At 49.1% G+C, this 15,716-nt stretch overlaps 1 protein-coding gene across 1 annotated transcript in view; it reads right to left on the bottom strand.

Moving 5' to 3' along the window:
• Positions 1–15,716, bottom strand: part of LOC105284278 (zeta-sarcoglycan) — a 185,555-nt gene that overhangs the window by 66,044 nt on the left and 103,795 nt on the right. The gene's annotated exons all lie outside the window — the stretch shown is intronic.

The raw sequence follows: 15,716 nt of genomic DNA, 5'->3' as shown, positions 1-15,716 counted from the left end.
TTCGCTCATTACAGATATTAAGATTTCCATTATCTTATTATACCTGCTGTGAGTATGCAAGCAGTCCCGAGATGTGTAGACTTCATTATATCAACTGTGCAAACGCGGGGACAGACGTGCAAGAAACGAGATTCCGCGTCGGCAAGTCAACAGAACGCGGATGGCTCCGTCGTCTTTGACGCTGTCTGAGAAGAGTTCCCGAGGAGGGTGCCGTGACGAATAAACATTTGCGTAGTGTCGTACGTGCCAGGTGAATCCGACAAGATGCAAACCCCGTGCGAGCCCCGTCGAGTCTGCGAGTTGGAGTCCGCGCCGGCCTGCATATTCCGTGCAGCGCGGAACACGGCTACAAGCGCGCGTACCCGGGATCGATGCGATCGGAATCGGCCTAATCACTCGGAAGTGTTGCCGATGTACGCGGCTAATCCGCTCGCAGATGCTTCACTCCCGTCAGCGCCTTGCTCTGTCTCTCCGATTCTCTCGCTCTCTCGATTCCTCTCGCGGATTCGCGCCCGTGTCCGTTCGCGGTGTTTGTTTGCGGCCGCGTTAACGGATTCTAATCGCGGTTTACTCGGCCCGCGTCCTAAATCTGCCACCGGCACCGAACCGAGTACTTAAATCGAGTCGGAACGCGCCCGTTGTACAACGCATTTAGGTTGAAGCACCTATTTTCAATTAGGCGCCCCGCGCGGCGGTCCGCTAGGCCGATATATCTCGCCCGCTTCGGCGGTTCTGAGTCACGAAACTGGCACTGGGTAAACGGAGATCTTGTTGATTAATCGCGCGACGACTTTTCGCGATTTATCTTGTCGTTGCCTTAAGTAGCGTTTTAATAATAAAACAGAGACCTCGCGCTGGAGTTTAGGGGTCCAGCAAATGCATCGTTGATCGTTTGACTAATGTCCTGGCGCGTAATTTTTGGGTTTGTTGGTGGACCCGTGAGTAAACGAATGTTAGAATGTTGTCAGAAGCTGAGAAGCGCGTGAGATCTCGCAAACGTGAAACGACGTGCTCAGAATATTTTTACACTCTCGCGTTCTCTTCTTCTCGTGATATGCAATTTTAACATATTTACTCGCACTACCGTTAACTGTTTCTTTTCCATTCGCGATACGTTTGTATTGTAACACGCTTCTATTCCACGGAGATAGATTTTAATCAATTTTTACCTTTTTGAACGACTATCTCTTCAGCATTTTCACTCCCCCGTTCTGTTCCATTTTTGATCCACAAATTTGTTTATCGTGCGAGTTCATCGTGTGCCAGCGCGCGACATCCGTGTAAATCGAGACCGACATCCGTGAAGTCTCAAATACCCCCAACACGAGAGGAAAGAAGAGAAGAGGAGAGGCGAGTAAAGTAGGCCGGATGAAAAAAAGGAGGAAAATGAGAGTCGAGCAGAAGTGGCGGGAGAAGGATGAGAACCGGGCAGAGGAAGAGGACTCGAAGCACGCGAGCGGACGTGTAGGAGGAAAATATTTTTGAAGCGAAGAACGCGCGCGCGTGCGCTCGAGCGAGCGGCTAAGAGAGCCACTCTCTAATTAGCTTGGTATACGGGGTGGCTTTTTGTTTAATTAACACGCTCGTAGTAAATTACCCCTATGCCGCGCGCGCGCGCGCGGTTGGTCCTCTCCACCCGACGCGGCGCTTTATATTCCATTTTTTTCCTCCCTGCCCTCCAACCTCAACCCCGTTGGCCTTTCTCTCGTGAAACACCCGATAGGTATTAGTTTGCTTAAAACACGCATTCAAGGGTGTCGAATTTAAAAGGACGACGCTTCCAGACTGGGGTAGGTGTGTCTGGTGGCTTTCCGTCCCCCTTTTCGCGTCGCGGCTTTTTCCTACCACCAGTCCGGGTGAAAATACCGGGCTTCCGGTGTCCGTAGTTTGACGAGCCCTTGCGTTGTTCGTCGAATCGTCGTAACGTTTCAATCTTCGTCGCGAGCAGTCGGGCGCGACCGCCCGAATCAAATACTCAAATTCCGACGACGAGAAGTAATCTCGTCGAACAGAAAACTCGAAGCCGCTCATTGGCACCGCGCCCATCGCTGATTGATCGCTCCTGCTTCTCCTCCTAAGCCCTTAGACTACGACATTTATTCGATTAGCGTGTCGGTCCTGCTGCGTTTCCATTTTGTCGCGCCACTCGAGCGATTCTATTATCTTACAGTCGGATTACATCTCCTACTTTTTCTCACCCTGACGCGCGCGCTTCGCGTTGCTCGGTAAAAATAATCCACGTCGAGAGTGCAAACCCCGTCAAAGGATGAAAGAATAATATTATAGCTGGCACATAATGGCTATCTCATATTCTCAGCTGCCGTCCCGACCATATGGTGACAGTTGGCCGTAGTCGACGTCTTTCTCCCGGCAGCCCCGCCAGAACGCTACGCTTAAGTAACTCGTAAAACATCGCGCCGATAAATTAAGAGTCTCACTGAACTTGTGCTTAAAGTCGAACAACAACACTCAACGTCAACGTGTTTCTCTTGATTTCTCATCGAAATGACGAGCGTCGTTTATCCCGTCATTAATCCCGGTCATTGATCCACGGTTTGCGTTGGCACCGCGAGGCACGAGGCGGGGGATTAAGAGAATCGCGTACCCCTAGTAAACCACGTGTCGAACGGAATCGCGACGACGAGAGAAGATCGCAACGCCTGCGAGAGCCTCCACCGTGCTCGCTTTCCTCGACAGTCTGGCAACGAGAAGCTCACGGCTACCTCAGCTTAGTCTGGCCTGTACGTTAGCTGGTGAACGTTAGCTGCAGGTGGCGCAGCGTATTTATAGCCGCGCCGTGACTCCACTTCCTCTTCGCCAACAACACGCCGGTCCTCCCCGGTTTTCGTGTGCAACTCTGCGCCGTGCCTCTTCCTCCCCTGCTGCCTGGCAACTTCTCTCTCTCTCTCTCTTTCTCTGTCCGGTTCTCTCCTCATTTTTCCCGTTTCCTCGCGCTTAACCGTCGGTTGTTGCTCGCGAAAGTCTAACTAGCGACTTTAAGCGAGCCCGAGTGAACGGCGACCTCCGTCCACAGAGTGCGCGAACGGACGGGAACGTCGCTGAAAAATGAGTTTAGCCGAACGGAATGGGCGAGGGGATGTAGGAGAGCGCTTCAAAGAGGATTACCCCGAGACTTGTTCTCGCCGGCCGGATGTACCGGCGCGAGGAGCAGAAATAAACGATCGGACGACGGCGCGCGTACGTGCGCCACGAGAGACCGACTCCCCAGGACTCATCGGGATCCGTCGATCGCCATTACGTGCCGCTCGTACCGTCCCGATGACGACATGAATTTTTATGTGCGCCGGAAAAATCGTTTCCCGAGTGTTCCTGCATCGGAATATCGATTCCGACGGAGCGCGAGATGATTTTCCGAGCGCTCGCGTGTTGGGAAGTGCATTCTCATGGTGTTTCCGCGTGAATCTCCGGTGAGATTCGACGACGTGTGCGCCACCGACTCCTCTCACAATCAGCTTGCATCGGGACACTTCAATATGTTACAAAGACCCACGAGGCGGATTCCGTCGTTGATTTTGCAAAGCCGAAAGATTCGCGACATCCTGCCGAGCGTATTGTTAATCGCGACAAGTTGTAAATTGCCCGCTTGCGCTCGCGCTCGTGCCAATGGACCGCTCGCGCGCGAAAGTAAGATCGAGATCTCGCACGCTCGCAGAAATAATCGCGATAATCGGGCGGAACGTGCCGCACAACGGGCGGCCCTCTAACGACCCACGTATTCACCCCCATGTTCACTCGTGAGCGTGGCCGGTCGGTCGCAACGGAGGCGGGTCAACACTTTTACGCTCGGCTTAAGCTCGCCGCCATCAGATAACGCCTCGCGAGCAACGATGCGGTCGCGGCAGTCACTTCCAGCCCGCGTCGGAGCGGCGCGTACCCCGCCACCCCTAAACGGTTAAAGTCTTGTCCAAACTTGGCGAAACTCGTTTGCTCCGCGGCCGCCGTTATCTCGTAGCTGCGATCTCCTCTCAATCTCCGAGCGCGCTCCCCGCGACCGAGACGCCGTGCGGCTCCTTTCTCTCCTTTTCGACTCCCTATCTTCGCCGGAGAAAGGAAAGAGAAACGGCCCGGTCTTTCCAGATTATAGTCAGGGAATCGTGGCAACGTAAAGATGTCGTGGATTCCCTTTGCCCTCAGGGCTGCCAGCGATATGCATCGAGAATGTTAAGGTTTCGCGAACGGTGCCGCGTCGCTTGGTACCAAACGAGCGTCTTAGAACCATAGGAGATCCGTAAAAAGTTTCCCGTTTAGAAAGAGTAGAAAACCGAGGGTTAAATAAATATTTAAAAAACGTAAAACGAAATTATAAGCTAGGGAGGTTAGTTGGTTAAGTGCCCGGAGCACGGAAATCGAGATTTACCCCTGGCAATCGGGTCGTGCGTTCCTCGAGTGAAATCGCAGGGGTTAATTATGAATTATTAATTATTCGTCCCTCTTATCGCGAGGAACGTATCGCGAACGCGGCATTGTTGGAGCACCGGACATTTCAACGTCCGTTCGTGCGCTTTTCCCTTTTCTCATCACGTCGCGTGTGTGTGTCGCAGGAACTCTTGTACCTGCGTGCTCAGCGAAACTCGCGCGCGCGCGCGCGCTTAAAGCAGCGAGAGATCCTACGGCACAAAGGGATACCCGGTTGTTAAACTGGAAGTGACAACGATTTTTCTTGGATACGTCTTCTATATAGCGGGAGACGTGACCCCTTTTAGTCGGTGCGCGAACCGGGCTATTAAGGGAGGATGATCGATGATTTGCGCCATCCATTATAGCCGGTGACTGGGAATGCAAGTCCCGGGGTCGTTATTTGCGCGAGCAAGACTTCTGATTTCTTCCTTTTTTCCTGTTTTTTTTTCCTTGCGATGTATCGCGTAAACGGGAGCGAGTTCGAAAAATGGATGCATGCATACTTTGCAGACGCCATTGCCGAACTTTGGAGAAGATTCGGGATTTTGAATTTCAGCGTCTGACGCGAGCGATAGATCGCTGAGCGTTTTGTCGTAGAATGCCGAGCTGCTCGGAGTGCTTTACGCGTATTTGCATAATGCAGGTTACGGCGATAAATCAGCGGAACAAATCGCAGCGTCAACTTTTTGTGGTTCCTCTTTACGGGCCGTTAAATCCGGGAAAAAGTGAGAAAAATGTACACAGCAAACGCGTTATAGCGTTATGAATAATTCCCTACAGATATATACACAGTCATTGTTATTCCCTTTTGATCGCTATATCGGATTGTTAAAGGGCAATGTTCGGCGGTTCATAGTATGGCTCCCTCGAGATTATTTTGCATTCGATCGTATCTTTGCACCTTCGTGTGGCGTATCGAAAACTCATCGACTACTTATCACTTAATACAAAATTCAAGAGTAATTAAAACCAAGAATTAATAAATACAAAATATTTCACGTCAAGAATTTTTATTTTTATTCGTTTCAGTCAATGTGTGCGGTGCTCGTGTAGTCAGCAATGCTTATATTAGTCCAATGAGAACGGTGCAAGAATCGCCGCACCAGAATCACCCCCGTGAGGGGTTAATAGTCCGTTATACACGATACCATAATGCGCTTTCCGAAAAGCACGCAGACGAGATGATTCAAGCTATTCGCGACGCGGGCGCACGGATGCGCGCTCGTTGCACCGGTAATTCCGCGAGAACCCGCGGGACCCATTTCATCCTCGAGCCTCGTAAACGTAAACCCGAACTTCTTCTAATAACACGAACTTAATTTTGCTACGCGGTGCCTATCGACCGCGTTGTTATTGCAGGATAATGACAGGCATAATACCTTTTTGACGACGTGTGTCTAGGTATCGTCATGCCAGACCTGCAAGCGATAGACAGTACTTGCGCGCAAAACACATCCCGCTCGCATCGGCGGAGGATCAACGAGGGTTGAGGGATAGGGGGTTGCATTGCGCCGGCGGTACGTGCCACATAATCAAGCCACGTCACAATGGTATGCCCGCTTATAGGTGCGTGCGTATTGGCGCGCGTACTCTCTCGGCGTCGCTCAATGGCGGATACCGACGCGTCGCGCGCCAAGATATAGGATACCGTACACACAGCACTCGCAGCTGATTATTGCAGCGCCCATGGCAAAGAGCAGATCCCATCCCTTGCGTACGTCGGCGAATCCTAGCTCCAGCTCTCCTGTCAATATGATTTCGAGCTACGCTATTGCGAGCGCCGGGACGTACTCTGAAGACGCGTGATTGTTGTCAATTGCCGGCTCGAGGGCGACTCATCGAATTCTCGCGGATTTCCCGCCTGTCGGATTCATTGCGTGAGATTTGGCGTTGGGCTTACTTGAAGTAAAACTTGGAGAAAAGTCGTCATTTGTCGCAATTTCCGAGTCTTAATATCAAGTATCGGATAATTAATCTGTGACTTGGAATCGACTTAAAATTCATTAGAAGAGGAGATTTTTTTAGTTCTCGGTGAGCTGAGATCTTTACTTTTTAATGTTATATATTCCATCATTTTATGTATCAGTTTATTGCACGTTTCAAGTGATTCTTGTGGAATAACCATATCCGATACCGTAATGCGCGCATGAATAAATGATCTCTTGTAGTAAACGCATCGGTTACGCCAAGTGCACGCAGTTCCTTCAATCCGATTTCACAAAGAGGCAGGAGAATTGCGCGACTGTCCTTAGCGCCTTTCGCATTCGTAAGATGAATGACATTAAATAGAAATCTCTTAAATGGAGACGGCACGACTGCACGCGCGCGGGTGACACACGGGCAACGACATTCGTGGCTGGTCGCGCGGCAAAACTCGAGGGAAGACAATTCGTTCCAGCGCAGCTGAATTGCGTAAGTAGTCTTGAGCGACGCGTCTTACCCTCTCAGAGCGCTTACCGTTCTCTTCTCCCTTTTCCTGCGACATACAGAGGAATCAAGGTACGTAGAAGAAGACAGGGAGAAAGGAGAACACGAGGGAAAAGCGCGATACGAAGGGCGCCTGAGAAGAAAGAAAAAGAGAGAGAGAGAGAGACAAAGGAAAAGAGAAAGAGAGATAGAGACAGAGAAACACAGAGAGAGATCGCGGAGAGAGGGGAAAGGATGGAGGCAGAAAGTACGGTCGACTGTAAAAGCAACAGGTGCCGACGTCTAGCTAGCAAGCAGCTCTCGCGCAGAACCCACACCACACACCCCTACTCTCGTTTCCACCCTTCCTCTCTCACTCCTTCTCTCTCTCTCTTTCTTTCTCTCCATCGTTCTCTCTTCCTCTCTTTCTCTTCCCTCTTCAACTCCCGCTCGCGTCTATCTCTCTTTCTCTCTCTCTCTCTCTCTTTCTCCACTTCGCTCTCGCGACTACCCTCCAGCAGATCCCAGCGAGATAGCAAAAATGTTTAATGGGGTGAACTCGCCGGAAAATACCAGGCGACCCGCGTCTCCTCGTAGCACCACCCTGAAAATGTCGTTTCCCTCGATCAGTTTCGCATTAACGTTCCGAGCCTGCTTATCGAGGGCCTTTTCGTGTTTAGTGAGGATCTTCCTCTAAAGAGTGGTATCTCAAGCAACGCAAATTTCTTCCGCGAGAGCGACGACGACGATGGCGGTGGTGGCGCCCTGCTGCATTGTGGGTAATTCTCGCGTCGCACCCTGCATCGTGAGAACGTACGGCTCGATATCCACCCTCCGAGGGATAGAAATGAGGCAAAGAGAACCCAACGAGCCGATGTCTCATATCGCTTTTACAGTTATTTTCATGTTTTCCATATACTTTTCTTCTAACGTCGCGATATCGCTCGACATTAGCGTTTTAATGAGATTCGAATAGTGTCTAGACAAGAATATCCGTCCGATGGTTTAATCTTTGCAACATAATGCGCTTTGAGTGGACCAAGCACAAAAGGAAAGAATTGTCAGACGTTTCCTTTAAGCGCGTGTGCGGTTTTAGCGTTAATTGCGCCGGTGGTGGCGGTGATATATCCAACACGTGATAGCCGGAGAAGGAAATTTGCGTAGCAACGAGACGTCTTCTTTCTTTCGCGGCTGGATCCCGCAATAAATGCCGACGGAACAAATGCAGCAATAAATGTTAAAGAGATCTCACTCGTCCCGAGAATGCGGCTTTAAAGCGAAGAAAGCTCCCGCGAGTCTGGCCGTGAAAGAATTCCGGGAGGGATCGAGATTACTTGGGAGGATACGGAACTTTTTGATGGGAATAAATGAAAAGCATTAATAAAACCGCTGGTATTTCGTGCGGGTCTCCCCGGTAATAAAATTCATACGATGGTTAAAAAATTGCGGCTCTCTCTCTCTCTGAGTTTGCGTCGGATTTCGCATGAGTTTCTCTTTAATCCCGAGATTGTTGAACAAAAGTTCGATCGATGGAAAAACCGACAGCTACCAGCAGCGCGATTGTTATCGACGACGGATGTTAACTGTCTCTAACCACATTATTCTTCCAAACGGCATTATTCTCCTAAACGATACGGCTATTTTATTATTACGGTCTTGATGGAATTTCAATAGGTCCAATTAATTAATGAGAAAATTGATAATCACGGGATCAATTATATCGCGAAATTATTATACGCAACCGAGTGTATAGAATGTACTAAGCTTAATGAAATGACGTAAATCCGTCGTTAAATTAATTTACCACCAATCATACAATTTTGAATTTATATCCAGGCGTCCTGGCGCTCGAAAACGCACGTGATTTATCGGAGATTTACTTTCGGCTCGAACGTGCATCGACTATATACGCATTTTACCGACACAATTTGCCAAGAGTATATCGAACATTCGAATCATCCCTCGATTTGATGCTTCGCCCGCGTTGCTAAACAAAATAGCGTAGTGTACTTCGCTGTAATCTCGTTAATTCGCTTTACTGCGGCCGAATTTACATCGAACGCTCCGCGTGTCGCGTATCGATGCAGCAAATGCACGGACGTGTGAGCGTTTACGTGTGCATGATGTAACAATCGTACGTCAATCACCAGAACACGCAAGAAGGGTTGGTCGCCGCAAATCGTTGCTGCCGCTATTGCTGCACCCCGCGATTTCCCCGCATTTTTCCTCGATACTTTTTCTCCGGGCGTTTACGTCGTTTTCCAGCGAACACGTTTCCCTCGCGTGTGTATCACGCGTACATCAGGAACGCGGAGCGGCAAGGAGGCAGAGGAGCCGATGCAGGTTCAACCACGTGCGCGAACCCTCGACGCCCATACAAGAATTGCAAGGAGACGGCCAGGCATGCCGGTGATTCGGAATTCGGTGCAGCACGAGACTTTATCGTTGCTCTGCAGCCGCACGAAACGTTGTCTGGCCCGCCATCGCCTATTAAACATTACCAAGGGGTCGCTTTACGATCCCTTGAACATATCGTATTAACGTCGCTCCCCGAAGCGGTGCATGCCCGCGCGCGCGTCCGCGTGGCTTTACGTCGCGTCGCTCGCTTGCAATTTAATGCGTCTGCCGCGCGCTTGCCATTGTGCCGCGCACCCATACGACGTCGCGGCGTGGCTCACTTGGTCTTACAATGAATACGATTACGAATACACGCGATAACGATCTTAATGACAAACGTCTGCCGCGCAAGCTCGTTCTCTTTCATTGCCTGTATCACATCCGCCGCGAGATGCAACAGCGTGGATACATAGAGCCCGTTATGGCCGGAAAATTGTAATTATTCCCGTCTCGGTCTTGCGATTAAATTTATCCGATATCCTCGCCGGACCAAGGATGAATATCAGTTATTTAACGAGATAAGTAAATCTGCATCCGGATCGATAGTTATTGGAAAAAGTATCCACCCTTTGGGATCTCTATTTCTTTCGCCGTGATATTTTCTCGCAGTACACGGTAATTACGCAATAAATTTTTCGTTGCCGCCTTCTGCCCCGCTAAACCCCGGTCGTTGCAGAAGAAACAAGCCGATGTTGCTTCTCGTAGTTACCCCGGTGCCGCAAAAAGGGATAGAGGCGTCGTCGTAAAGAAGCGCCGATGAAGGCGAACTCTCACTTCCTATGCTAATGCCGAGGGCGAGGTCTCCGTCGTGTTCATAAAGACGACGGGCGTTCCACCGCGCGAAATAAGACCATTGCAACACGGAGAAAGGCTGCAAGGGTTGAGACGCGAGGGGTTGTTGTGCTCGCGGCATCTGCCACCGCTGCATCCGATGCGATATTTTGCTCGCCGAATCTGCGCGCGCAATCGACGCGAAACATGAAAGTGCCGAGCCTTCGAATCTACTCTTTATAATCGTCTTCAGTATGGATCTACAACTTTATCTATCCTTCACTGAGAAAAATTTTTATCGGATAAACCGATTAAATAGTGTTTCCGATTGTTAATTTTGTTTTCCGATTAAATGATAGATCTGATTACCTTCATCGGATATGTCCGATCATGTTCTTCATCAAATATACAATTTAATCGGATATATTCGTTTGTTACTATGTAATTGGATTAGATAGGCCATGATATTTTTCTCAGTGTTATTCAGTTGTTATTGCAAATAATCATATTTTTAAAAAAAGAAAAAATATATACGCCAAGTACATAAAAACTCCCAACTTGTCAAAACTAAATATGAAATCAATAATTAACTAGCCAAGTATCTAGAAGCAGTTTGAGTATTTTACCCAAACGTTTCCATGCATACTCTCTTATCGCATGACGACATTGAAGTACTTGGTGTGCTCGAATCACATTAAAACGTCCTGTCCTACCTATAAGAGACACAAAATCATTTGCGAGTCATTATTGAAAATCATGAAGATACAAGATACAATACAAATCAAGATATTGTACAAATTTACAAGATTTACAAAATTTACAAGAATACATGACCACTGCGATCCGGGCACACCAAGTACTTCAATGTCGTCATGCGATAAGAGAGTATGCATGGAAACGTTTGGGTAAAATACTCAACTGCTTCTAGATACTTGGCTAGTTAATTATTGATTTCATATTTAGTTTTGAGTTTTGACAAGTTGGGAGTTTTTATGTACTTGGCGTATATATTTTTTCTTTTTTTAAAAAGGTTTTTTTAGGGATCTCACTCTTTTTTGTAAATTTTTAAAATTTGACTATATTTTAGTTTTACATCCTTTTAAACATATAATTAGTATTATATAATTTCTTTTTATATGTTTTATTATCAATTATTTTGCATGCTAACACGTACATCGTTCCGATGCAATTTGTAATAAGTTTTATTAAGAATAATCTTTTGATAATAATTTTTATATAATGTAAATTATACTCTCTTATCGCATGACGACATTGAAGTACTTGGCGTGCCCGGATCGCAGTGGTCATGTATTCTTGTAAATTACTGCGCCGGCGCCTCTGAAAAGCTGGCGCCTCTGAAACGCTGGCGCAGCTACGCCGGCGCCTCTAAAACGCTGGCGCCTCTGAAACGCCGGCGCCTCTGAAACGCCGGCGCCTCTGAAACGCTGGCGCCTCTAAAACGCCGGCGCCTCTGAAACGCTGGCGCCTCTAAAACGCTGGCGCCTCTGAAACGCCGGCGCCTCTGCTGCGCCGGCGCCTCTAAAACGCTGGCGCTTCTGAAACGCTGGCGCAGCTACGCTGGCGCCTCTGAAACGCTGGCGCAACTACACTGGCGCCTCTGAAACGCTGGCGCAGCTAAGCTGGCGCCTCTGAAACGCCGGCACCTCTGAAACGCTGGCGCAGCTACGCTGGCCCCTCTGAAACGCAGGCGCCTCTGCTGCGCCGGTGTCTCTTACGCCGTCGCCGTTGGGCAACGCTAGCGCGGCGCGTCTCTTTATAGTGAGTACCCGGCTTTACGCCGCCGCCGTCGCCGTCGCCGTCCGGCGACGTGAACCTATCGTACGTATGTGAACGCGCCTTTAGGGACAAAGTCGCTTTGCTTGTGTGCGTGCGAGCGTACGTACGTGAGTCTGAATCTGAATCTGGAGAAGAATGAAACGTCACAAGTGTTGCATACGATTACGGTATCTGAGGATGGAGTGCACCAATTTTTTTCGAAGTGGTCGCAATCGAAAGCTTGCATCCACATTATGTTATAAAAGTATCGTTAGATTTTTCAGTACGTCTTTAGTTCCTGAGATATTATAATCAAAAGTTTATTTGACATGAATTTAACGTAAAATTCCGGATAAGCTACTTGGTAGCGCGCGACGTCTATGCAGTGGCTCTCATTGCTCGGAACCTTGTTCTTTATGTACTTGGCGTCGCGACGCTACCGCGTCGCTTGATATCATATATCTATAATCATATATCATATTCATCAGATTGAACATAGGAGATAAATGGAACGTGTAAAATGATTTGTTTTAACGTATGCTCTTGCATTAAGGATGATTAATAAAAGACATGTTGGAAATTCGATTAAGATCTCCGAGATAAGATCCGAAATCTCAATTTCTGCGGTTAGAGATGCTGATCACATTAATTTGTCAGTTTACACTGCATTCGAAAGGAAACATTAGACGACGTTGAGTGCTTCATTATAATATCGACGGATCGAGGCAACGCTGAAACGCTTTCATTCAACAAATATCCCGCCAAGCCGATACACAACTATTGCGCGATACAAATGGGATAACGTATGTCGACGTAACAATGCGGTAATTGTACACGACAATGCAGTAAAATTCACGTTCGCATAAACGCGCCGCATTTGGATTTATCGAACGTATGACAAATGAACGCACATTGTCTGCAGGCAACACCATCTACGATAATGCGCTTTAGTCCATGACGTCGCGTGTAATACACCAAACTAATTGGACGCTTATTTTCGTCGCGTTAACGCAGCCACGCCACGGGATCGGCCGCGTCGCACGATCGCACATAGCAGATGTTCGCGTCGTGCCGTTTCCGCGTGGCGTTTTCTTGCGGCTTGACTCGCCGATTTCCCCTCCCCCATCCCCCCCGATCGAGCGAATTCAGCCGGAGAAAAGCGCGCCGAGGCAGCCGCACCGAATCCCCCGGCGATGTTACGTGTCTGATTTAATGTTTGGGGACTCGATGTCGCTGCCTGGTGTTTCGGTAAACGTTTTATCCGCGGTGGTCTGACGCTAATAGGATTTCCGACTGACTTGCCCCTCGTGCGCGCACGTGCACTTCTGTCGCGCGAGAATTTCGCACGCCGGGGTGGAGAGACGAGGGAGAGCTTTCACGTGAGGGACGTGAGCGAAGAAGCTCTGATCGTTCCGACGTTCTCGAATTAATTCGCGATCAGAAAAGAGATATTCATCTTATAATTTTTATACCGATTAAAAATGCGACGTGACTCGGTGACGACATGCGTGACAGCGCGGCACATAATGCATGAGCGACGATATGCTTCCCCATCGATATTCCGATTAGAAACGTGGTGAATTTTGGACGCTTGCTAAGCCGAGTAATCAATATTCGAAGAGCTTAATTGATACGTTTATGCGAATCGGTGCAGGAAATTGCGTAAGGGAAACAATCAATTGCTCGTTGCGCATGAATGATCCTGTTAAAGACAGCGTTGCCGTTTTCCACGATAAACGCAGTCCCATCATCATCCTTTTGCGTAACTCAAACTCGTAAATCTGCTCGATTGTTTCGTCGACAGACATACGCGCAAGAGAGAGCTGGACAAGGTGAGAGGGGCAGGTGGAGCATGGTTGACCGGTCATAGTTTGCAGGTTGTCCGTCGCTACAGGACCAATTCCGGCCACGATAATCAAATCTAATCCCTGGAAGCTTTGGCGGGCTAACTGGTAACCAATGTTACATCGGCTTACCATATTGTACGGAACGCACGAGCGAAGTTGGTAACCAAGCCAGTATGGCGCATAGATTTCAAAATATCGGATTTCGTATGCAATCCCCGATCTCTGGCCCCCGAGCTCCCCGGGGCAATATCTGTTTAAGGCCGACATGAAGAAGTATAGGAAGGTTAAACGCGAGTATCTAGATTAAGATATCGACAGCGTGCTTTCTCTCTCTCTTTCTCTCTCTTTCCGTTCCTCTTTTGGCCTCTTTCTTTCCTCCTCTCGCGCAGCACCTTCGGAGGACCATCCATCAACGAGCCTGTCACGTCCCGTTTTACAAACGCTCCTTTTAAACGAAATATTCCGTGTCTATTAAAGCGAATCGATCCATTCGCCTGCGCGACGTCGAGCGTCGATTTTATGTCCAGAATTGGCACTCCTCGAAATCTTTCTTTCCTTTTCTCTTTACTCTTTTTCAAAAGAGCTATAAACGTTCGTGTCACGTTTGTGACACTGCGGCTCTAGCGAGAAACGCGGGACTGCTCTCCGAAATCACGAGTAATCGCGACGTCTCTGTTATCGATGCGATCGAAATGCTAATTTTCAATCTCGCCGTCGGACCATTTATTCGACGATCAGCGAGGGGACTTACAGGGATCGAATCGCCGCGATTCGCCTCTCTTGCCTCGTTGGAGAAACGGAAGATGAAGAGGCCACCTAATCAACGTCAATTTAAAAATCCTCGTCACGTTGCCCGATATCCTCGGTCATTCCGTTTCAGGGGAAGCAAGGGTAGGGCGCGCCGCCGCGCGAGGAAAACGAAGGGACGGAAAAGGCATCGAGGGTGCCAGAGAGGGTAAAGGGAAGAGTTAGGAGAAACGTGCCGTAACCGTGAAGAGCATCACGCGCAATCTTGTATGCAAATCGAGGAAGAGGGACGACGCGGTGTCGGACGGCGGCACGGCAGAGGGATGAGACGGAAAAAAGGAGCGTGAGCTGGAAAGAGAGGGGTTCGCGGGGTGCGCAGAGGAGGGTTGCGGCAGGTACTTTAAGAAAAATTTGTTCCCCCAAGATTTCTATATGCAAATGCGACACCGCCGGTGCTCCACGGCTCTCAGCCGGCTCAACTCAGCTCCGGCTCGCGCCGTCACGGATTTGCATTCCGCGTTCTGCGTTTCATACTCTCTCCCATTCCTCTCTCTCTCTCTTTTTTTCTCTCGCTCTGGCGTACGGGACGGAAACTGGCGGAAACGCGTGCGGTGTCTCCCGTTTTATTAATGATCCGTAAGTGTCGGTGGGTGAAGAGACCCATAGTAGAGCGGCAGCGACCCGGGAAAAGCGACCGGATGGCGGATGACGCGGGGGTGACGAGGCAGAGGCGCAGAGGATCGCAGTATGCTCCAATTACCATTAGCCCATTAGGACGCATAATTTGCCTAATCGGGGTGCGGCTGTGTATTACATCGCGTTATTTGAGATGGGTTTACCTCGGCGCGGAATGTTTTGTATAATATTAGTTTACCCGATTGCGTGAACGCGCGCACACGCGCGGACGGGCAAGCGGTTTTGCGCGTTGCATGTTAACGTGGCGTTATGCGGGATTACATACTTCGGGCACCCGGATGCATTTTCTTCGTATCGCTTAATAAGATCATGCGACGCGCGATCGCGCATGGAAATCCTCGTGAATTAATCACTCGCGAGCTGCGAGCTCGGATAGAGTCCTACGATGAAATGACAGAGCGATCGACAGGTGGAGTGGAGAGAGAGAGGGAACGATTTGATTTTCTGTAACGAAAAAGTTACACGATTTTCCCCTCTTTGTACCGCGTGTTCGTTGCTACGTAAACTTACTGTGGTATTGAGGTTTGCAAACTTATTGCAACGCGACGCCGATGCTGCCCTTTGAAACCTTAAAGCCCATTTCGCCAGCGAAACGGCAGAGCTTGCAAAAATACGGTCGACATTGTACGATGCGAAAGATGCGAGGATCTGCAAAAT

This window comes from Ooceraea biroi, chromosome 12 (assembly GCF_003672135.1).
Source record: "Ooceraea biroi isolate clonal line C1 chromosome 12, Obir_v5.4, whole genome shotgun sequence".
Lineage (NCBI taxonomy): Eukaryota > Metazoa > Arthropoda > Insecta > Hymenoptera > Formicidae > Ooceraea > Ooceraea biroi.
The sequence above is the reverse complement of the archived record's forward strand: the minus strand, read 5'-3'. Positions and strand labels throughout refer to the sequence as shown.